Here is a 25,827-nt window from a genome sequence, read left to right as displayed (position 1 = left end):
TACAAGAGGACTGACACCCTAACATTCTATGATTTGAACCTCTCCTGTGAGTCCAGTTTTCGATTCCGATGCTTCACTTCAGGTTTACTGTACACCTTGGACCTTCTTATTGACGATGAAACACAGAAATTGCATCCGAATTTAATACCAAAGGCACAATGCCTACTTAAGTCCAAGAGGACTGACACTCTAACTTTCTATGATTTGAAATTTTCCTGTGAGTCCAGTTTTAGTTTGCGATGCTTCACTTCAGGTTTACTGTATCCCTTGGACCTTCTTACTGACGATGATACACAGGAATCGCATCCGAATTTTATACAAAAGGCACAATGCCGACTTAAGTACAAGAGGACTGACACTCTAACTTTCTGTGATTTGAACCCGTCCCGTGAGTCCAGTTTTAGATTCCGATGCTTCACTTCAGGTTTACTTTATACCTTGCACTTTCTTATTGACGATGAAACACAGAAATTTCATCCGAATATAATACAAAAAGCACAATGCCGACTTAAGTACATGAGGACTGACACTCTAACTTTCTATGATTTGAACCTCTCCTGTGAGTCCAGTTTCAGATTCCGATGCTTCACTTCAGGTTTACTTTATGCCTTGCACTTTCTTGTTGACGATGAAAATCGGAAATTGCATCCGAATTTAATAGAAAAGGCACAATGCCGACTTAAGTACAAGATGACTGACACTCTAACTTTCTATGATTTGAACCTCTCCTGTGAGTACAGTTTTAGTTTCCGATGCATCACTTCAGTGTTACTGTATACCTCTGACTTTCTTATTGACGATGAAACACAGAAATTGCATCCGAATTTAATACAAAAGTCACAATGCCGACTTAAGTACAAGAGGACTGAAACTCTAACTTTCTATGATTTGAACCTCTCCTGTGAGTCCAGTTTTAGTTTCCGATACTTCACTTCAGCTTTACTGTATCCCTTGACCTTCTTATTGACGATGAAGCACAGACATTGCATTCGAATTTAATACAAAAGGCACAATACCGACTGAAGTACAAGAGGACTGACACTCTAACTTTCTATGATTTGAACCCCTCCTGTGAGTCCAGTTTTAGATTCCGATGCTTCACTTCAGGTTTACTGTATACCTTGGACCTTCCTATTGACGATGAAACACAGAAATTCCATCTGCATTTAATACAAAAGCACTATGCCGACTTAAGTACAAGAGGACAGACACGCTATCTTTCAATTATTTGAACCTCTCCTGTGAGTCCAGTTTTGTGTTCCGATGCTTCACGTCACGTGTACTGTATACCTTGAACCTTCTAATTGACGATGAAACACAGAAATTTCATCCGAATATAATACAAAGGCACAATGCCGACTTAAGTACAGGATGACTCACACTCAAACTTTCTATGATTTAAACCTCTCCTGTGAGTCCAGTTTTAGATTCCGATGCATCACTTCAGGTTTACTTTATACCTTGGACCTTCGTATTGACGATGTAGCACAGAAATTGCATCCGAATGTAATACAAAAGGCACAATGTCGACTTAAGTACAAGAGGACTGACACTCTAACTTTCTATGATTAGAACCCTTGATGAGAGTCCAGTTTTAGATTCCGATGCTTCACTTCAGGTTTACTGCATACCTTGGTCCTTCTTATTGACGATGAAACACAGAAATTGCATCCGAATTTAATACAAAAGGCAAAATGCCAACTTAAGTACAAGAGGACTGACACTCCAACTTTCTATGATTTGAAATTTTCCTGTGAGTCCAGTTTTAGTTTCCGATGCTTCACTTCAGGTTTACTGTATCCCTTGGACCTTCTTATTGACGATGAAACACAGAAATTGCATCCGAATTTAATACAAAAGGCACAATGCCGACTTAAGTACAAGTGGACTGACACTCTAACTTTCTATGATTTGAACCCCTCCTGTGAGTCCAGTTTTAGATTATGATGCTCAACTTCAGGTGTACTGTATACCGTGGACCTTCTTATTGACGATGAAACACAGAGATTGCATCTGCAATTAATACAAAAGGCACAATCCCGACTTAAGTACAAGAGGACTGACACTCTAACTTTCTATGATTTGAAATTTTCCTGTGAGTCCAGTTTTAGTTTCCGATGCTTCACTTCAGGTTTACTGTATCCCTTGGACCTTCTTACTGACGATGTTACACAGAAATCGCATCCGAATTTAATAGAAAAGGCACAATGCCGACTTAAGTACAAGAGGACTGACACTCTAACTTTCTGTGATTTGAACCCCTCCTGTGAGTCCAGTTTTAGATTCCGATGCTTCACTTCAGGTTTACTTTATACCTTGCACTTTCTTATTGACGATGAAACACAGAAATTTCATCCGAATTTAATACAAAAGGCACAATGCCGACTTAAGTACCAATGGACTGACACTCTAACTTTCTATGATTAAAAACCTCTCCTGTAGTCCAGTTTTAGATTCCGATGCTTCACTTCAGGTTTACTTTATACCTTGCACTTTCTTATTGACGATGAAACACAGAAATTGCATCCGAATTTAATACGAAAGTCACAATGCCGACTTAAGTACAAGAGGACTCAAACTCTAACTTACTATGATTTGAACCTCTCCTGTGAGTCTAGTTTTAGTTTCCGATGCATCACTTCAGGTTTACTGTATTCCTTGGACTTTCTTATTGACGATGAAACACAGAAATTGCATCCGAATTTAATACAAAAGTCACAATGCCGACTTAAGTACAAGAGGACTGAAACTCTAACTTTCTATGATTTGAACCTCTCCTGTGGGTCCAGTTTTAGTTTCCGATGCTTAACTTCAGCTTTACTGTATCCCTTGACCTTCTTATTGACGATGAAGCACAGACATTGCATCCGAATTTTATACAAAAAGCACAATGCCGACTTAAGTACAAGGGGACTGACACTCTAACTTTCTATGATTTGAACCCCTCCTGTGACTCCAGTTTTAGATTCCGATGCTTCACTTCAGGTTTACTTTATACCTTGGACCTTCTTATTGACGATGTAGCACAGAAATTGCATCCGAATGTAATACAAAAGGCACAATGCCGACTTAAGTACAAGCGGACTGACACTCTAACTTTCTATGATTAGAACCCTTGATGTGAGTAAAGTTTTAGATTCCGATGCTTCACTTCAGGTTTACTGTATACCTTGGACTTTCTTATTGACGATGAAACACAGAAATTGCAACCGAATTAATACAAAAGGCACAATGCCAACTTAAGCACAAGAGTACTGACACTCCAACTTTCTATGATTTGAAATTTTCCTGTGAGTCCAGTTTTAGTTTCCGATGCTTCACTTCAGGTTTACTGTATCCCTTGGACCTTCTTATTGACGATGAAACACAGAAATTGCATCCGAATTTAATACAACAGCCACAATGCCGACTTAAGTACTAGAGGACTGACACTCTAACTTTCTTTGATTTCAACCTCTCCTGTGAGTCCAATTTGAGATTCCGATGCTTCACTTCAGGTTTACTGCATCCCTTGGACCTTCTTATTGACGAAGAAACACAGAAATTCAATCTGAAATTAATACAAAAGGCACAATGCCGACTTAAGTACAAGAGCACTGACACTCTAACTTTCTATGATTTAAACCTCTCATGCGGGTCCAGTTTTAGATTCCGATGCTTCACTTCAGGTTTACTGTATACCTTGGACCTTCTTATTGACGATGTAGCACACAAATTGCATCCGAATATAATACAAAACGCACAATGCGGACTTAAGTACAAGTCGACTGACACTCTAACTTTCTATGATTTGAACCTCTCCTGTGAGTCCAGTTTTAGATTCCGATGCTTCACTTCAGGTTTACTGTATCCCTTGGACCTTCTTATTGACGATGAAAGACAGATATTCCATCTGAATTTCATACAAAAGGCACAATTCCGACTTAAGTACTAGACGACTGTCACTCTAACTATTTTTGATTTGAACCTCTCCTGTGAGTCCACTTTTAGTTTCCGATGCTTCACTTCAGGTTTACTGTATCCCTTGGACCTTCTTATTGACGATGAAACACAGATATTGCATCCGAATTTAATACAAAAGGCACAATGCCGACTTAAGTACAAGAGGACTGACACTCTAACTTTCTATGATTTGAACCCCTCCTGTGAGTCCAGTTTTAGATTAAGATGCTCAACTTCAGTTTTGCTGTATACCGTGGACCTTCTTATTGACGATGAAACACAGAAATTGCATCTGCATTTAATACAAAACGCATAATGCCGACTTAAGTACAAGAATACTGACACTCTAACTTTCTATGATTTGAACCTCTCCTTTGAGTCCAGTTTTAGGTTCCGATGCTTCACTTCAGATTTACTGTATCCCTTGGAACTTCTTATTGACGATGAAACACAGAAATTGCAACCGAATTTAGTACTAAAGGCACAATGCCGACTTAAATACAAGAGGACTGACACTCTAACTTCCTATGATTTGAACCTCTCCTGTGAGTCCAGTTTGAGATTCCGATGCTTCACTTCAGGTTTGCTGCATCCCTTGGACCTTCTTATTGACGAAGAAACACAGAAATTCCATCTGAAATTAATACAAAAGGCACAATGCCGACTTAAGTACAAGAGGACTGACACTCTAACTTTCTATGATTTGAACCCTTCCTGTGAGTCCAGTTTGAGATTCCGATGCTTCACTTCAGGTTTACTCTATCCCTTTGACCTTCTTATATGACGATGAAACACAGAAGTTGCATCCGAATTTAATACAAAAGGCACAATGCCGACTTAAGTACATGAGGACAGACACGCTATCTCTCTATGATTTGAGCCTCACCTGTGAGTCCAGTTTTAGATTTCGATGCTTCACTTCAGTTTTACTGTATCCCTTGGACCCTCTTATTGACGATGAAATACAGAAATTGCATCCGAATTTTATACAAAAGGTACAATGCCAACTTAATTACAAGAGGACTGACACTCTAACTTTCTTTGATTTGAACCTCTCCTGTGAGTCCACTTTTAATTTCCGATGATTCACTTCAGGTTTGCTGTATACCGTGGACCTTCTTATTGACGATGAAACGCAGAAATTGCATCTGCATGTAATACAAAAGGCATAATGCCGACTTAAGTACAAGAATACTGACACTCTAACTTTCTATGTTTTGAACCTCTCCTTTGAGTCCAGTTTTAGGTTCCGATGCTTCACTTCAGATTTACTATATCCCTTTAAACTTCTAATTGACGATGAAACACAGAAATTGCACCGAATTTAGTACAAAAGGCACAATGTCGACTTAAATAAAAGAGGACTGACACTCTAACTTCCTATGATTTGAACCTCTCCTGTGAGTCCAGTTTTAGTTTCTGATGCTTCACTTCAGGTTTACTGTATCCCTTGGACCTTCTTATTGACGATGAAACACAGAAATTGCATCCGAATTTAATACAAAAGGCACAATGCCGACTTAAGTACATGAGGACAGACTCGCTATCTCTCTATGATTTGAGCCTCTCCTGTGAGTCCAGTTTTAGATTCCGATGCTTCACTTCAGGTTTACTGTGTACCTTGGACCTTCTTATGACGATGAAACACAGAAATTTCATCCGAATGTAATACAAAAGGCACAATGCCGACTTAAATACAAGAGGACTCACACTCTAACTTTCTATGATTTAAACCTCTCATGCGAGTCCAGTTTTAGATTCCGATGCTTCACTTTAGGTTTACTTTATACCTTGGACCTTCTTATTGACGATGTAGCACAGAAATTGCATCCGAATGTAATACAAAACGCACAATGCGGACTTAAGTACAAGAGGACTGACACTGTAACTTTCTATGATTTAAACCTCTCCTGTGAGTCCAGTTTTTGATTCCGATTCTTCACTTCAGGTTTACTGTATCCCTTGGACCTTCTTATTGACGAAGAAACACAGAAATTCCATCTGAAATTAATACAAAAGGCTCAATGCCGACTTAAGTACAAGAGGACTGACACTCTAACTTTCTATGATTTGAACCCTTCCTGTGAGTCCAGTTTTAGATTCCGATGCTTCACTTCTGGTTTACTCTATCCCTTGGACCTTCTTATTGACGATGAAACACAGAAATTGCATCCGAATTTAATACAAAAGGCACAATGCCGACTTAAGTACATGAGGACAGACACGCTATCTCTCTATGATTTGAGCCTCACCTGTGAGTCCAGTTTTAGATTCCGATGCTTCACTTCAGGTTTACTGTATCCCTTGGACCTTCTTATTGACGAAGAAACACAGAAATTCCATCTGAAATTAATACAAAAGGCACAATGCCGACTTAAGTACAAGAGGACTGACACTCTAACTTTCTATGATTTGAACCCTTCCTGTGAGTCTAGTTTTAGTTTCCGATGCTTCACTTCAGGTTTACTGTATCCCTTGGACCCTCATATTGACGATGAAACACAGAAACTGCATCCGAATTTAATACAAAAGGCACAATGCCGGCTTAAGTACTAGAGGACTGACAGTCTAACTTTCTTTTATTTGAACCACTCCTGTGAGTCCAGTTTTAGATTCCGATGCTTCACTTCAGGTTTACTGTATCCCTTGGACCTTCTTATTGACGAAGAAACACAGAAATTCCATCTGAAATGAATACAAAAGGCACAATGCCGACTTAAGTACAAGAGGACTGACACTCTAACTTTCTATGATTTGAACCTCTCCTGTGAGTCCAGTTTTAGATTCCGATGCTTCACTTCAGGTTTACTGTATCCCTTGGACCTTCTTATGACGATGAAACACAGAAATTTCATCCGAAAGTAATACAAAAGGCACAATGCCGACTTAAATACAAGAGGACTCACACTCTAACTTTCTATGATTTAAACCTCTCATGCGAGTCCAGTTTTAGATTCCGATGCTTCACTTTAGGTTTACTTTATACCTTGGACCTTCTTATTGACGATGTAGCACAGAAATTGCATCCGAATGTAATACAAAACGCACAATGCGGACTTATGTACAAGAGGACTTACACTGTAACTTTCTATGATTTAAACCTCTCCTGTGAGTCCAGTTTTTGATTCCGATTCTTCACTTCAGGTTTACTGTATCCCTTGTAACTTCTTATTGACGATGAAAAACAGAAATTGCATCCGAATTTAATACAAAAGGCACAATGCCTACTTAAGTACAAGTCGACTGACACTCTAACTTTCTATGATTTGAACCTCTCCTGTGAGTCCAGTTTTAGATTCCGATGCTTCACTTCAGGTTTACTGTATCCCTTGGACCTTCTTATTGACGAAGAAACACAGAAATTCCATCTGAAATTAATACAAAAGGCACAATGCCGACTTAAGTACAAGAGGACTGACACTCTAACTTTCTATGATTTGAACCCTTCCTGTGAGTCCAGTTTTAGATTCCGATGCTTCACTTCTGGTTTACTCTATCCCTTGGACCTTCTTATTGACGATGAAACACAGAAATTGCATCCGAATTTAATACAAAAGGCACAATGCCGACTTAAGTACATGAGGACAGACACGCTATCTCTCTATGATTTGAGCCTCACCTGTGAGTCCAGTTTTAGATTCCGATGCTTCACTTCATGTTTACTGTATCCCTTGGACCCTCATATTGACGATGAAACACAGAAATTGCATCCGAATTTAATACAAAAGGCACAATGCCGGCTTAAGTACTAGAGGACTGACAGTCTAATTTTCTTTGATTTGAACCTCTCCTGTGAGTTCAGTTTGCGATTCCGATGCTCCACTTCAGGTTTACTGTATCCCTTGGACTTTCTTATTGACGATGAAAGACAGATATTCCATCTGAATTTCATACAAAAGGCACAATGCCGACTTAAGTACTAGAGGACTGACACTCCAACTTTCTTTGATTTGAACCTCTCCTGTGAGTCCACTTTTAGTTTCCGTAGCTTCACTTCAGGTTTACTGTATCCCTTGGAAATTCATATTGACGATGAATCACAGAAATTGCATCCGAATTTAATACAAAAGGCACAATGCCGACTTAAGTACAAGAGGATTGACACTCTAACTTTCTATGATTTGAACCCCTCCTGTGAGTCCAGTTTTAGATGAAGTTGCTCAACTTCAGGTTTGCTGTATACCGTGGACCTTCTTATTGACGATGAAACACAGAAATTGCATCTGCATGTAATACAAAAGGCATAATGCCGACTTAAGTACAAGAATACTGACACTCTAACTTTCTATGATTTGAACCTCTCCTTTGAGTCCAGTTTTAGGTTCCGATGCTTCACTTCAGATTTACTGTATCCCTTTAAACTTCTTATTGACGATGAAACACAGAAATTGCAACCGAATTTAGTACAAAAGGCACAATGCCGCCTTAAATAAAGAGGACTGACACTCTAACTTCCTATGATTTGAACCTCTCCTGTGAGTCCAGTTTTAGTTTCTGATACTTCACTTCAGGTTTACTGTATCCCTTGGACGTTCTTATTGACGATGAAACACAGAAATTGCATCCGAATTTAATACAAAAGGCACAATGCCGACTAAAGTACAAGAGGACTGACACTCTAACTTTCTATTATTTCAACATCTCCTGTGAGTCCAGTTTTAGATTAAGATGCTCAACTTCAGGTTTGCTGTATACCGTGGACCTTCTTATTGACGATGAAACACAGAAATTGCATCTGCATTTAATACAAAAGGCATAATGCCGACTTAAGTACAAGAATACTGACACTCTAACTTTCTATGATTTGAACTTCTCCTTTGAGTCCAGTTTTAGGTTCCGATGCTTCACTTCTGATTTACTGTATCCCTTGGAACTTCTTATTGACGATGAAACACAGAAATTGCAACCGAATTTAGTTTAAAAGCCACATTGCCGACTTAAATACAAGAGGACTGACACTCTAACTTCCTATGATTTGAACCTCTCCTGTGAGTCCAGTATAAGATTCCGATGCTTCACTTCAGGTTTACTGCATCACTTGGACCTTCTTATTGACGAAGAAACACGGAAATTCCATCTGAAATTAATACAAAAGGCACAATGCCGACTTAAGTACAAGAGGACTGACACTCTAACTTTCTATGATTTGAACCCTTCCTGTGAGTCCAGCTTGAGATTCCGATGCTTCACTTCAGGTTTACTCTATCCCTTGGAGATTCTTATTGACGATGAAACACAGAAATTGCATCCGAATTTAATACAAAAGGCACAATGCCGACTTAAGTACATGAGGACAGACACGCTATCTCTCTATGATTTGAGCCTCTCCTGTGAGTCCAGTTTTAGATTCCGATGCTTCACTTCAGGTTTACTGTGTACCTTGGACCTTCTTATTGACGATGAAACACAGAAATTTCATCCGAATGTAATACAAAAGGCACAATGCCGACTTAAATACAAGAGGACTCACACTCTAACTTTCTATGATTTAAACCTCTCATGCGAGTCCAGTTTTAGATTCCGATGCTTCACTTTAGGTTTACTTTATACCTTGGACCTTCTTATTGACGATGTAGCACAGAAATTGCATCCGAATGTAATACAAAACGCACAATGCGGACTTAAGTACAAGAGGACTGACACTGTAACTTTCTATGATTTGAACCTCTCCTGTGAGTCCAGTTTTAGATTCCGATTCTTCACTTCAGGTTTACTGTATCCCTTGGACCTTCTTATTGACGATGAAAAACAGAAATTGCATCCGAATTTAACACAAAAGGCACAATGCCGACTTAAGTACAAGTCGACTGACACTCTAACTTTCTATGATTTGAACCTCTCCTGTGAGTCCAGTTTTAGATTCCGATGCTTCACTTCAGGTTTACTGTATCCCTTGGACCTTCTTATTGACGAAGAAACACAGGAATTCCATCTGAAATGAATACAAAAGGCACAATGCCGACTTCAGTACAAGAGGACTGACACTATGACTTACTATGATTTGAACCCTTCCTGTGAGTCCAGTTTTAGATTCCGATGCTTCACTTCTGGCTTACTGTATACCTTGGTCCTTCTTATTGACGATGAAACACAGAAATTGCATCTGAATTTAATACAAAAGGTACAATGCCAACTTAAGTACAAGAGGACTGACACTCTAACTTTCTATGATTTGAAATTTTCCTGTGAATCCAGTTTTAGTTTCCGATGCTTCACTTCAGGTTTACTGTATCCCTTGGACCCTCTTATTGACGATGAAACACAGAAATTGCATCCGAATTTAATAAAAAGGCACAATGCCGACTTAAGTACTAGAGGACTGACAGTCTAATTTTCTTTGATTTGAACCTCTCCTGTGAGTTCAGTTTGCGATTCCGATGCCCCACTTCAGGTTTACTGTATCCCTTGGACCTCCTTATTGACGATGAAAGACAGATATTCCATCTGAATTTCATACAAAAGGCACAATGCCGACTTAAGTACTAGAGGACTGACTCTCTAACTTTCTTTGATTTGACCCTCTCCTGTGAGTCCACTTTTAGTTTCCGATGCTTCACTTCAGGTTTACTGTATCCCTTGGACCTTCTTGTTGACGATGAAACACAGAAATTGCATCCGAATTTAATACAAAAGGCACAATGCCGACTTAAGTACAAGAGGACTGACACTCCAACTTTCTATGATTTGAACCCATCCTGTGAGTCCAGTTTTAGATTAAGATGCTCAACTTCAGGTTTGCTGTATACCGTGGACTTTCTTATTGACGATGAAACACAGAAATTGCATGTGCATTTAATACAAAAGGCATAATGCCGACTAAAGTACAAGAATACTGACACTCTAACTTTGTATGATTTGAACCTCTCCTTTGAGTCCAGTTTTAGGTTCCGATGCTTCACTTCAGATTTACTGTATCCCTTGGAACATCTTATTGACGATGAAACACAGAAATTGCAACCGAATTTAGTACAAAAGGCACAATGCCGACTTAAATACAAGAGGACTGACACTCTAACTTCCTATGATTTTAACCTCTCCAGTGAGTCCAGTTTGAGATTCCGATGCTTCACTTCAGGATTACTGCATCCCTTGGACCTTCTTATTGACGAAGAAACACAGAAATTCCGTCTGAAATTAATACAAAAGGCTCAATGCCGACTTAAGTACAAGAAGACTGACACTCTAACTTTCTATGATTTGAACCCTTCCTGTGAGTCCAGTGTGAGATTCCGATGCTTCACTTCAGGTTTACTCTATCCCTTGGACCTTCTTATTGACGATGAAACACAGAAATTGCATCCGAATTTAATACAAAAGGCACAATGCCGACTTAAGTACATGAGGACAGACACGCTATCTCTCTATGATTTGAGCCTCTCCTGTGAGTCCAGTTTTAGATTCCGATGCTTCACTTCAGGCTTACTGTATACCTTGGACCTTCTTATTGACGATGAAACACAGAAATTGCATCCGAATTTAATACAAAAGGTACAATGCCAACTTAAGTACAAGAGGACTGACACTCTAACTTTCTATGATTTGAAATTTTCCTGTGAGTCCAGTTTTAGTTTCCGATGCTTCACTTCAGGTTTACTGTATCCCTTGGACCCTCTTACTGACGATGAAACACAGAAATTGCATCCGAATTTAATACAAAAGGCACAATGCCGACTTAAGTACTAGAGGACTGACAGTCTAACTTCCTTTGATTTGAACCTCTCCTGTGAGTCAGTTTGCGATTCCGATGCTCCACTTCAGGTTTACTGTATCCCTTGGACCTTCTTATTGACGATGAAAGACAGATATTCCATCTGAATTTCATACAAAAGGCACAATACCGACTTAAGTACTAGAGGACTGACACTCTAACTTTCTTTGATTTGAACCTCTCCTGTGAGTCCACTTTTAGTTTCCGATGCTTCACTTCAGGTTTACTGTATCCCTTGGACCATCTTATTGACGATGAAACACAGAAATTGCATCCGAAGTTAATACAAAAGGCACAATGCCGACTTAAGTACAAGGGGACTCACACTCTAACTTTCTATGATTTGAACCCCTCCTGTGAGTCCAGTTTCAGATTAAGATGCTCAACTTCAGGTTTACTGTATACCGTGGACCTTCTTATTGACGATGAAACACAGAAATTGCATCTGCATTTATTGCAAAAGGCACAATGCCGACTTAAGTACAAGAATACTGACACTCTAACTTTCTATGATTTGAACCTCTCCTTTGAGTCCAGTTTTAGGTTCCGATGCTTTACTTCAGATTTACTGTATTCCTTGGAACTTCTTATAGACGATGAAACCCAGAAATTGCAACCGAATTTAGTACAAAATGCACAATGCCGACTTAAATACAAGAGGACTGACACTCTAACTTCCTATGATTTGAACCTCTCCTGTGAGTCCAGTTTGAGATTCCGATGCTTCACTTCAGGTTTACTCTATCCCTTGGACCTTCTTATTGACGATGAAACACAGAAATTGCATCCGAATTTAATACAAAAGGCACAATGCCGACCTAAGTACAAGAGGACAGACACGCTTTCTCTCTATGGTTTGAGCCTCTCCTGTGAGTCCAGTTTTAGATTCCGATGCTTCACTTCAGGTTTACTGTATACCTTGGACCTTCTTATTGACGATGAAACAGAGAAATTTCATCCGAATGTAAAACAAAAGGCACAATGCCGACTTAAGTACAAGAGGACTCACACTCTAACTTTCTATGATTTAAACCTCTCATGCGAGTCCACTTTTAGATTCCGATGCTTCACTTCAGGTTTACTTTATACCTTTGACCTTCTTATTGACGATGTAGCACAGAAATTGCATCCGAATGTAATACAAAACGCACAATGCCGACTTAAGTACAAGAGGACTGACACTGTAACTTTGTATGATTTGAACCACTCCTGTAAGTCCAGTTTTAGATTCCGATTCTTCACTTCAGGTTTACTGTATCCCTTGGACCATCTTATTGACGATGGAAACGGAAATTGCATCCGAATTTAATACAAAAGGCACAATGCCGACTTAAGTACAAGTCGACTGACACTCTAACTTTCTATGATTTGAACCTCTCCTGTGAGTCCAGTTTTAGATTCCGATGCTTCACTTCAGGTGTACTGTATCCCTTGGACCTTCTTATTGACGAAGAAACACAGAAATTCCATCTCAAATTAATACAAAAGGCACAGTGCCGACTTAAGTACAAGAGGACTGACACTCTTACTTTCTATGATATGAACCCTTCCTGTGAGTCCAGTATTAGATTAGGATGCTTCACTTCAGGTTTACTGTATACCTTGGACCTTCTTATTGACGATGAAACACAGAAATTGCATTCGAATTTAATACAAAAGGTACAATGCCAACTTAAGTACAAGAGGACTGACACTCTAACTTTCTATGATTTGAAATTTTCCTGTGAGTCCAGTTTTAGTTTCCGATGCTTCACTTCAGGTTTACTGTATCACTTGGACCCTCTTATTGACGATGAAACGCAGAAATTGCATCCGAATTTAATACAAAAGGCACAATGCCGACTTAAGTACTAGAGGACTGACAGTCTAACTTTCTTTGATTTGAACCTCTCCTGTGAGTCCAGCTTTAGTTTCCGATGCTTCACTTCAGGATTACTGTATCCCATGGACCTTAAAATTGACGAAGAAACACAGAAATTCCATCTGAAATTAATACAAAAGGCACAATGCCGACTTAAGTACAAGAAGACTGACACTCTAACTTTCTATGATTTGAACCCTTCCTGTGAGTCCAGTTTGAGATTCCGTTGCTTCACTTCAGGTTTACTCTATCCCTTGGACCTTCTTATTGACGATGAAACACAGAAATTGCATCCTAATTTAATACAAAAGGCACAATGCCGACTTAAGTACATGAGGACAGACACGCTATCTCTCTATGATTTGAGCCTCTCCTGTGAGTCCAGTTTTAGATTCCGATGCTTCACTTCAGGTATACTGTATACCTTGGACCTTCTTATTGACGATGAAACACAGAAATTTCATCCGAATGTAATACAAAAGGCACAATGCCAACTTAAGTACAAGAGGACTCACACTCTAACTTTCTATGATTTAAACCTCTCATGCGAGTCCAGTTTTAGATTCCGATGCTTCACTTTAGGTTTACTTTATACCTTGGACTTTCTTATTGACGATGTAGCACAGAAATTGCATCCGAATGTAATACAAAACGCACAATGCGGACTTAAGTACAAGAGGACTGACACTGTAACTTTCTATGATTTGAACCTCTCCTGTGAGTACAGTTTTAGATTCCGATTCTTCACTTCAGGTTTACTGTATACATTGGACCTTCTTATTGACGATGAAAAACAGAAATTGCATCCGAATTTAATACAAAAGGCACAATGCCGACTTAAGTACAAGTCGACTGACACTCTAACTTTCTATGATTTGAACCTCTCCTGTGAGTCCAGTTTTAGATTCCGATGCTTCACTTCAGGTTTACTGTATCCCTTGGACCTTCTTATTGACGATGAAACACAGAAATTCCATCTGAAATTAATACAAAAGGCACAATGCCGACTTAAGTACAAGAGGACTGACACTCTAAGTTTCTATGATTTGAACCCTTCCTGTGGGTCCAGTTTTAGATTCCGATGCTTCACTTCAGGTTTACTGTATACCTTGGACCTTCTTATTGACGATGAAACACAGAAATTGCATCGGAATTTAATACAAAAGGTACAATGCCAACTTAAGTACAAGAGGACTGACACTCTAACTTTCTAAGATTTGAAATTTTCCTGTGAGTCCAGTTTTAGTTTCCGGTGCTTCACTTCAGGTTTACTGCATCCCTTGGACCCTCTTATTGACGATGAAACACAGACATTGCATCCGAATTTAATACAAAAGGCACAATGCCGACTTAAGTACTAGAGGACTGACAGTCTAACTTTCTTTGATTTGAACCTCTCCTGTGAGTCCAGTTTTAGTTTCCGATGCTTCACTTCAGGATTACTGAATCCCATGGACCTTCTAATTGACGAAGAAACACAGAAATTCCATTTGAAATTAATACAAAAGGCACAATGCCGACTTAAGTACAAGAAGACTGACACTCTAACTTTCTATGATTTGAACCCTTCCTGTGAGTCCAGTTTGAGATTCCGATGCTTCACTTCAGGTTTACTCTATCCCTTGGACCTTCTTATTGACGATGAAACACAGAAATTGCATCCGAATTTAATACAAAAGGCACAATGCCGACTTAAGTACATGAGGACAGACACGCTATCTCTCTATGATTTGAGCCTCTCCTGTGAGACCAGTTTTAGATTCCGATGCTTCACTTCAGGTTTAATGTATACCTTGGACCTTCTTATTGACGAAGAAACACAGAAATTTCATCCAAATGTAATACAAAAGTCACAATGCCAACTTAAGTACAAGAGGACTCACACTCTAACTTTCTATGATTTAAAACTCTCATGCGAGTCCAGTTTTAGATTCCGATGCTTCACTCCAGGTTTACTTTATACCTTGGACTTTCTTATTGACGATGTAGCACAGAAATTGCATCCGAATGTAATACAAAACGCACAATGCGGACTTAAGTACAAGAGGACTGACACTGTAACTTTCTATGATTTGAACCCCTCCTGTGAGTACAGTTTTACATTCCGATTCTTCACTTCAGGTTTACTGTATACCTTGGACCTTCTTATTGACGATGAAATCAGAAATTGCATCCGAATTTAATACAAAAGGCACAATGCCGACTTAAGTACAAGAGGACTGACACTCTAACTTTCTATGATTTGAACCTCTCCTGCGAGTCCAGTTTTCGATTCCGATGCTTCACTTCAGGTTTACTGTATCCCTTGGACCTTCTTATTGACGATGAAACACAGAAATTCCATCTGAATTTAATACAAAAGGCACAATGCCGACGTAAGTACAAGAGGACTGGTACTCTCACTTTCTATGATTTGAACCCTTCCTGTGAGTCCAGTTTTAGATTCCGATGCTTCACTTCAGGTTTCCTGTATACCTTGGACCTTCTTATTGACAATGAAACACAGAAACTGCGTCCGAATTTAATACAAATTGCCCAATGCCGACTTAAGTACAAGTCGACTGACACTCTAACTTTCTATGATTTGAACCTCTCCTTTGAGTACAGTTTTACATTCCGATTCTTCACTTCAGGTTTACTGTATCCCTTGGACCTTCTTGTTGACGATGATAGACTGATATTCCATCTGAATTTCATACAAAAGGCTCAATGCGGACTTAAGTACAAGAGGACAGACACTCTAATTTTCTATGATTTGAACCTCTCCGGTGAGAACAGTTTTAGTTTCCGATGCTTCACTTGAGGTTTACTTTATCCCTTGGACCTTCTTAGTGACGATGGAGCACAGAAATTGCATCCGAATTTAATACAAAAAGCACAATGCCGACTTAAGTAAATGAGGACTGACACTCTAACTTTCCACGATTTGAACCTCTCCTGTGAGTCCAGTTATAGATTCTGATGATTCACTTCGGGTTTATGTATCCCTTGACCTTCTTATTGACAATGAACCACAGAAATTGCATCCGAATTTAATACAAAAGCCACAATGCCGACTTAAGTACAAGAGGACTGGCACTCTAATTTCTATGATTTGAATCTCTCCTGTGATTCCAGTTTGCGATTCCGATGCTTCACTTCAGGTTTACTGTATCCCTTGGCCCTCCTTATTGACGATGAAAGACAGATATTCCATCTGAATTTAATACAAAAGGCATAATGCCGACTTAAGTACATGAGGACAGACACGCTACCTTTCTATGATTTGAACCTCTCATGTGAGTCCAGTTTTGGATTCCGATGCTTCACTTCAGGTTTACTTTATATCTTGGACCTTCTTATTGACGATGAAACACAGAAATTGCATCCGAATTTAATACAAATGTCACAATGCCGATTTAAGTACAAGGGGACTGACACTCTAACTTTCTATGATTTGAGCCTCTCCTGTGAGTCCAGTCATAGATTCCGCTGCTTCACTTCTGGTTTACTGTATCCCTTGAACCTTCTTATTGACGATGAAAAACAGAAATTGCATCCGAATTTAATACAAAAGGCACAATGCCGACTTAAGTACAAGAGGACTGACACTCTAACTTTCTATGATTTGAACCCTTCCTGTGGGTCCAGTTTTAGATTCCGATGCTTCACTTCAGGTTTACTGTATACCTTGGACCTTCTTATTGACGATGAAACACAGAAATTGCATCCGAATTTAATACAAAAGGTACAATGCCAACTTAAGTACAAGAGGACTGACACTCTAACTTTCTAAGATTTGAAATTTTCCTGTGAGTCCAGTTTTAGTTTCCGATGCTTCACTTCAGGTTTACTGCATCCCTTGGACCCTCTTATTGACGATGAAACACAGACATTGCATCCGAATTTAATACAAAAGGCACAATGCCGACTTAAGTACTAGAGGACTGACAGTCTAACTTTCTTTGATTTGAACCTCACCTGTGAGTCCAGTTTTAGTTTCCGATGCTTCACTTCAGGATTACTGAATCCCATGGACCTTCTAATTGACGAAGAAACACAGAAATTCCATCTGAAATTAATACAAAAGGCACAATGCCGACTTAAGTACAAGAAGACTGACACTCTAACTTTCTATGATTTGAACCCTTCCTGTGAGTCCAGTTTGAGATACCGATGCTTCACTTCAGGTTTACTGTATACCTTGGACCTTCTTATTGACGATGAAACACAGAAATTTCATCCGAATGTAAAACAAAAGGCACAATGCCGACTTAAGTACAAGAGGACTCACACTCTAACTTTCTATGATTTAAACCTCTCATGCGAGTCCACTTTTAGATTCCGATGCTTCACTTCAGGTTTACTTTATACCCTGGACCTTCTTATTGACGATGTAGCACAGAAATTGCATCCGAATGTAATACAAAACGCACAATGCCGACTTAAGTACAAGAGGACTGACACTGTAACTTTCTATGATTTGAACCTCTCCTGTAAGTCCAGTTTTAGATTCCTTTTCTTCACTTCAGGTTTACTGTATCCCTTGGACCATCTTATTGACGATGGAAACAGAAATTGCATCCGAATTTAATACAAAAGGCACAATGCCGACTTAAGTACAAGTCGACTGACACTCTAACTTTCTATGATTTGAACCTCTCCTGTGAGTCCAGTTTTAGATTCCGATGCTTCACTTCAGGTGTACTGTATCCCTTGGACCTTCTTATTGACGAAGAAACACAGAAATTAATACAAAAGGCACTGTGCCGACTTAAGTACAAGAGGACTGACACTCTTACTTTCTATGATATGAACCCTTCCTGTGAGTCCAGTTTTAGATTAGGATGCTTCACTTCAGGTTTACTGTATACCTTGGACCTTCTTATTGACGATGAAACACAGAAATTGCATTCGAATTTAATACAAAAGGTACAATGCCAACTTAAGTACAAGAGGACTGACACTCTAACTTTCTATGATTTGAAATTTTCCTGTGAGTCCAGTTTTAGTTTCCGATGCTTCACTTCAGGTTTACTGTATCACTTGGACCCTCTTATTGACGATGAAACACAGAAATTGCATCCGAATTTAATAAAAAAGCACAATACCGACTTAAGTACTACAAGACTGACACTGTAATTTTCTATGATTTGAACCTCTCTTGTGAGTCCAGTTTTAGTTTCCGATGCTTCACTACAGGTTTACTGTATCCCTTGGACCTTCTTATTGACGATGAAAGAGAGTAATTCAAACTGAATTTAATACAAGAAGCACAATACCGACTTAAGGACAAGAGTCCTGACACTCTAACTTTCTATGATTTGAACCTCTCCTGTGAGACCAGTTTTAGATTGCGATGGTTCACTTCAGGTTTACTGTATCACTTGGACCTTCTTATTGTCGATGAAACGCAGAAATTGCATCCGCATATAATACAAAAGTCACAAAGCCGACTTAAGTACAAGGGGACTGACACACTAACTTTCTATGATTTGAACCTCTCCTGTGAGTCCAGTTATAGATTCCGATGCTTCACTTCAAGTTTACTGTATACCTTGGACCTTCTTATTGACGATGAAACACAGAAATTGCATCCGAATTTAATACAAAAGGCACAATGCCGAATTAAGTACAAGATGACTCACATTCTAACTTTCTATGATTTAAACCTCTCATGCGAGTCCAGTTTTAGATTCCGATGCTTCACTTTAGGTTTACTTTATACCTTGGACTTTCTTATTGACGATGTAGCACAGAAATTGCATCCGAATGTAATACAAAACGCACAATGCGGACTTAAGTACAAGAGGACTGACACTGTAACTTTCTATGATTTGAACCTCTCCTGTGAGTACAGTTTTAGATTCCGATTCTTCACTTCAGGTTTACTGTATACCTTGGACCTTCTTATTGACGATGAAATACAGAAATTGCATCCGAATTTAATACAAAAGGCACAATGCCGACTTAAGTACAAGTCGACTGACACTCTAACTTTCTATGATTTGAACCTCTCCTGTGAGTCCAGTTTTAGATTCCGATGCTTCACTTCAGGTTTGCTGTATCCCTCTGACCTTCTTATTGGCGAAGAAACACAGAAATTCCATCTGAAATTAATACATAAGGCACAATGCCGACTTAAGTACAAGAGGACAGACACTCTAAGTTTCTATGATTTGAACCCTTCCTGTGGGTCCAGTTTTAGATTCCGATGCTTCACTTCAGGTTTACTGTATACCTTGGACCTTCTTATTGACGATGAAACACAGAAATTGCATCCGAATTTAATACAAAAGGTACAATGCCAACTTAAGTACAAGAGGACTGACACTCTAACTTTCTAAGATTTGAAATTTTCCTGTGAGTCCAGTTTTAGTTTCCGATGCTTCACTTCAGGTTTACTGCATCCCTTGGACCCTCTTATTGACGATGAAACACAGACATTGCATCCGAATTTAATACAAAAGGCACAATGCCGACTTAAGTACTAGAGGACTGACAGTCTAACTTTCTTTGATTTGAACCTCTCCTGTGAGTCCAGTTTTAGTTTCCGATGCTTCACTTCAGGATTACTGAATCCCATGGACCTTCTAATTGACGAAGGAACACAGAAATTCCATCTGAAATTAATACAAAAGGCACAATGCCGACTTAAGTACAAGAAGACTGACACTCTAACTTTCTATGATTTGAACCCTTCCTGTGAGTCCAGTTTGAGATTCCGATGCTTCACTTCAGGTTTACTCTATCCCTTGGACCTTCTTATTGACGATGAAACACAGAAATTGCATCCGAATTTAATACATAAGGCACAATGCCGTCTTAAGTACATGAGGACAGACACGCTATCTCTTTATGATTTGAGCCTCTCCTGTGAGTCCAGTTTTAGATTCGGATGCTTCACTTCAGGTTTAATGTACACCTTGGACATTCTTATTGACAAAGAAACACAGAAATTTCATCCGAATGTAATACAAAAGGCACAATGCCAACTAAAGTACAAGAGGACTCACACTCTAACTTCCTATGATTTAAACCTCTCATGCGAGTCCAGTTTTAGATTCCGATGCTTCACTCTAGGTTTACTTTATACCTTGGACTTTCTTATTGACGATGTAGCACAGAAATTGCATCCGAATGTAATACAAAACGCACAATGCGGACTTAAGTACAAGAGGACTGACACTGTAACTTTCTATGATTTGAACCTCTCCTGTGAGTACAGTTTTACATTCCGATTCTTCACTTCAGGTTTACTGTATACCTTGGACCTTCTCATTGACGATGAAATCAGAAATTGCATCCGAATTTAATACAAAAGGCACAATGCCGACTTAAGTACAAGAGGACTGACACTCTAACTTTCTATGATTTGAACCTCTCCTGCGAGTCCAGTTTTCGATTCCGATGCTTCACTTCAGGTTTACTGTATCCCTTGGACCTTCTTATTGACGATGAAACACAGAAATTCCATCTGAATTTAATACAAAAGGCACAATGCCGACGTAAGTACAAGAGGACTGGTACTCTCACTTTCTATGATTTGAACCCTTCCTGTGAGTTAAGTTTTAGATTCCGATGCTTCACTTCAGGTTTCCTGTATACCTTGGACCTTCTTATTGACAATGAAACACAGAAACTGCGTCCGAATTTAATACAAATTGCCCAATGCCGACTTAAGTACAAGTCGACTGACACTCTAACTTTCTATGATTTGAACCTCTCCTGTGAGTACAGTTTTACATTCCGATTCTTCACTTCAGGTTTACTGTATACCTTGGACCTTCTTATTGACGATGAAAAACAGAAATTGCATCCGAATTTAATACAAAAGGCACAATGCCAACTTAAGTACAAGAGGACTGACACTCTAACTTTCTAAGATTTGAAATTTTCCTGTGAGTCCAGTTTTAGTTTCCGATGCTTCACATCAGGTTTACTGTATCCCTTGGACCCTCTTATTGACGATGAAACACAGACTTTGCATCCGAATGTAATACAAAAGGCACAATGCCGACTTAGGTACTAGAGGACTGACAGTCTAACTTTCTTTGATTTGAACCTCTCCTGTGAGTTCAGTTTGCGATTCCGATGCTCCACTTCAGGTTTACTGTATCCCTTGGACCTTCTTATAGAGGATGAAAGACAGATATTCCATCTGAATTTCATACAAAAGGCACAATGCGGACTTAAGTACAAGAGGACAGACACTCTAATTTTCTATGATTTGAACCTCTCCGGTGAGAACAGTTTTAGTTTCCGATGCTTCACTTGAGGTTTACTTTATCCCTTGGACCTTCTTAGTGACGATGAAACACAGAAATTGCATCTGAATATAATACAAAAGGCACAATGCCGACCTAAGTACAAGAGGACTGGCACTCTAATTTCTATGATTTGAATCTCTCCTGTGAGTCCAGTTTGCGATTCCGATGCTTCACTTCAGGTTTACTGTATCCCTTGGCCCTTCTTATTGACGATGAAAGACAGATATTCCATCTGAATTTAATACAAAAGGCACAATGCCGACTTAAGTACAAGAGGACAGACACGCTACTTTTCTATGATTTGAACCTCTCTTGTGAGTCCAGTTTTGGATTCCGATGCTTCACTTCAGGTTTACTTTATATCTTGGACCTTCTTATTGACGATGAAACACAGAAATTGCATCCGAATTTAATACAAATGTCACAATGCCGATTTAAGTACAAGGGGACTGACACTCTAACTTTCTATGATTTGAGCCTCTCCTGTGAGTCCAGTCTTAGATTCCGCTGCTTCACCTCTGGTTTACTGTATCCCTTGAACCTTCTTATTGACGATGAAAAACAGAAATTGCATCCGAATTTAATACAAAAGGCACAATGCCGACTTAAGTACAAGAGGACTGACACTCTAACTTTCTATGATTTGAACCTCTCCTGCGAGTCCAGTTTTCGATTCCGATGCTGCACTTCAGGTTTACTGTATCCCTTGGACCTTCTTATTGACGATGAAACACAGAAATTCCATCTGAATTTAATATTAAAGGCACAATGCCGACGTAAGTACAAGAGGACTGGTACTCTCACATTCTATGATTTGAACCCTTCCTGTGAGTCCAGTTTTAGATTCCGATGCTTCACTTCAGGTTTCCTGTATACCTTGGACCTTCTTATTGACAATGTAACACAGAAACTGCGTCCAAATTTAATACAAATTGCCCAATGCCGACTGAAGTACAAGAGGTCTGACACTCTAACTTTCTATTATGAGAACCTCTCCAGTGAGTCCAATTTTAGTTTCCGATGCTTCACTTCAGGTTTACTTTATCCGTTGAACCTTCTTATTGACGATGAAACACAGAAATTTCATCTGAATATAATACAAAAGGCACAATGCCGACTTAAGTACAAGATGACTCACACTCTAACTTTCTATGATTTAAACCTCTCCAGTGAGTCCAGTTTTAAATTCCGATGCTTCACTTTAGGTTTACTTTATACCTTGGACCTTCTTATTGACGATATAGCACAGAAATTGCATCCAAACTTAATACAAAAGGCACAATGCCGACTTAAGTACAAGAGGACTGACACTCTAACTTTCTATGATTTGAACCTCTCCTGTGAGTCCAGTTTTCGATTCCGATACTTCACTTCAGGTTTACTGTACCCCTTGGACCTTCTTATTGACGATGAAACACAGAAATTCCATCTGAAATTTATACAAAAGGCACAATGCCGACTTAAGTACAAGAGGACTGACACACTAATTTTCTATGATTTGAACCCTTCCTGTGAGTCCAGTTTTAGATTCCGATGCTTCACTTCAGGTTTACTGTATACCTTGGACCTTCTTATTCATGATGAAACACAGAAATTGCATCCGAATTTAATACAAAATGCACAATGCCAACTTAAGTAGAAGAGGACTGACACTCTAACTTTCTATGATATGAAATTTTCCTGTGAGTCCAGTTTTAGTTTCCGATGCTTCGCTTCAGGTTTACTTTATCTCTTGGATCTTCTTAATGACGATGAAGCACAGAAATTGCATCCGAATTTAATACAAAAGGCACAATGCCGACATAAGTACAAGAGGACTGACACCCTAACTTTCTATGATATGAACCACACCTGAGAGTCGAGTTTTAGTTTCCGATGCATCACTTCAGGTTTACTGTATACCTTGGACCTTCTTATTGACGATGAAACACAGAAATAGCATCCGAATTTAATACAAAAGGCACAATGTCGACATAAGTACAAGAGGACTGACACTCTAACTTTCTATGATTTGAACCTCTCCTGTGAGTCCAGTTTTAGATTCCGATGCTTCACTTAGTGTTTACTGTATACCTTGGACCTTCTTATTGACGATGAAACACAGAAATTGCATCGGAATTTAATACAAAATGCGCAATGCCGACTTAAGTACATGAGGACTGACACTCTAACTCTCTATGATTTGAACCCCTCCTGTGAGTCCAGTTTGAGATTCCGATGCTTCACTTCAGGTTTGCTGTATCCCTCTGACCTTCTTATTGACGATGAAACACAGAAATTGCATCCGAAGTAAATACAAAAGGCACAATGACGACTTAAGTACGAGAGGACTGACACTCTAATTTTCTATGAATTGAACCTCTCCGGTGAGCCCAGTCTTAGTTTCCGATGCTTCACTTCAGGTTTACTGTATCCCTTGCACCTCCTTAGTGACGATGAAACACAGAAATTGCATTCGAATTTAATACAAAAGGCACAATGTCGACATAAGTACAAGAGGACCGGCACTCTAACTTTGTATGATTTGAACCTCACCTGTGAGTCCAGTTTTAGTTTCCGATGCTTCACTTAGGGTTTACTGTGTAACTTGGACCTTGTTATTGACGATGAAGCACAGAAATTGCATCCGCATTTAATACAAAATGCACAATGGCGACTTAAGTAAATGAGGACTGACACTCAAACTTTCCATGATTTGAACCTCTCCTGTGAGTCCAGTTATAGATTCTGATGATTCACTTCGGGTTTATGTATGCCTTGACGTTCTTATTGACAATGAACCACAGAAATTGCATCCGAATTTAATACAAAAGCCACAATGCCGACTTAAGTACAAGAGGACTGGCACTCTAATTTCTATGATTTGAATCTCTCCTGTGAGTCCAGTTTGCGATTCCGATGCTTCACTTCAGGTTTACTGTATCCCTTGGCCCTTCTTATTGACGATGAAAGACAGATATTTCATCTGAATTTAATACAAAAGGCACAATGCCGACTTAAGTACAAGAGGACAGACACGCTACTTTTCTATGATTTGAACCTCTCTTGTGAGTCCAGTTTTGGATTCCGATGCTTCACTTCAGGTTTACTTTATATCTTGGACCTTCTTATTGACGATGAAACACAGAAATTGCATCCGAATTTAATACAAATGTCACAATGCCGATTTAAGTACAAGGGGACTGACACTCTAACTTTCTATGACTTGAGCCTCTCCTGTGAGTCCAGTCTTAGATTCCGCTGCTTCACCTCTGGTTTACTGTATCCCTTGAACCTTCTTATTGACGATGAAAAACAGAAATTGCATCCGAATTTAATACAAAAGGCACAATGCCGACTTAAGTACAAGAGGACTGACACTCTAACTTTCTATGATTTGAACCTCTCCTGCGAGTCCAGTTTTCGATTCCGATGCTGCACTTCAGGTTTACTGTATCCCTTGGACCTTCTTATTGACGATGAAACACAGAAATTCCATCTGATTTTAATATTAAAGGCACAATGCCGACGTAAGTACAAGAGGACTGGTACTCTCACTTTCTATGATTTGAACCCTTCCTGTGAGTCCAGTTTTAGATTCCGATGCTTCACTTCAGGTTTCCTGTATACCTTGGACCTTCTTATTGACAATGTAACACAGAAACTGCGTCCGAATTTAATACAAATTGCCCAATGCCGACTGAAGTACAAGAGGTCTGACACTCTAACTTTCTATTATGAGAACCTCTCCAGTGAGTCCAATTTTAGTTTCCGATGCTTCACTTCAGGTTTACTTTATCCGTTGAACCTTCTTATTGACGATGAAACACAGAAATTTTATCTGAATATAATACAAAAGGCACAATGCCGACTTAAGTACAAGATGACTCACACTCTAACTTTCTATGATTTAAACCTCTCCAGTGAGTCCAGTTTTAAATTCCGATGCTTCACTTTAGGTTTACTTTATACCTTGGACCTTCTTATTGACGATATAGCACAGATATTGCATCCAAACTTAATACAAAAGGCACAATGCCGACTTAAGTACAAGAGGACTGACACTCTAACTTTCTATGATTTGAACC

This window comes from Schistocerca americana, chromosome 5, assembly GCF_021461395.2.
Source record: "Schistocerca americana isolate TAMUIC-IGC-003095 chromosome 5, iqSchAmer2.1, whole genome shotgun sequence".
Classification (NCBI taxonomy): Eukaryota; Metazoa; Arthropoda; class Insecta; order Orthoptera; family Acrididae; genus Schistocerca; species Schistocerca americana.
The sequence above is the reverse complement of the archived record's forward strand: the minus strand, read 5'-3'. Positions refer to the sequence as shown.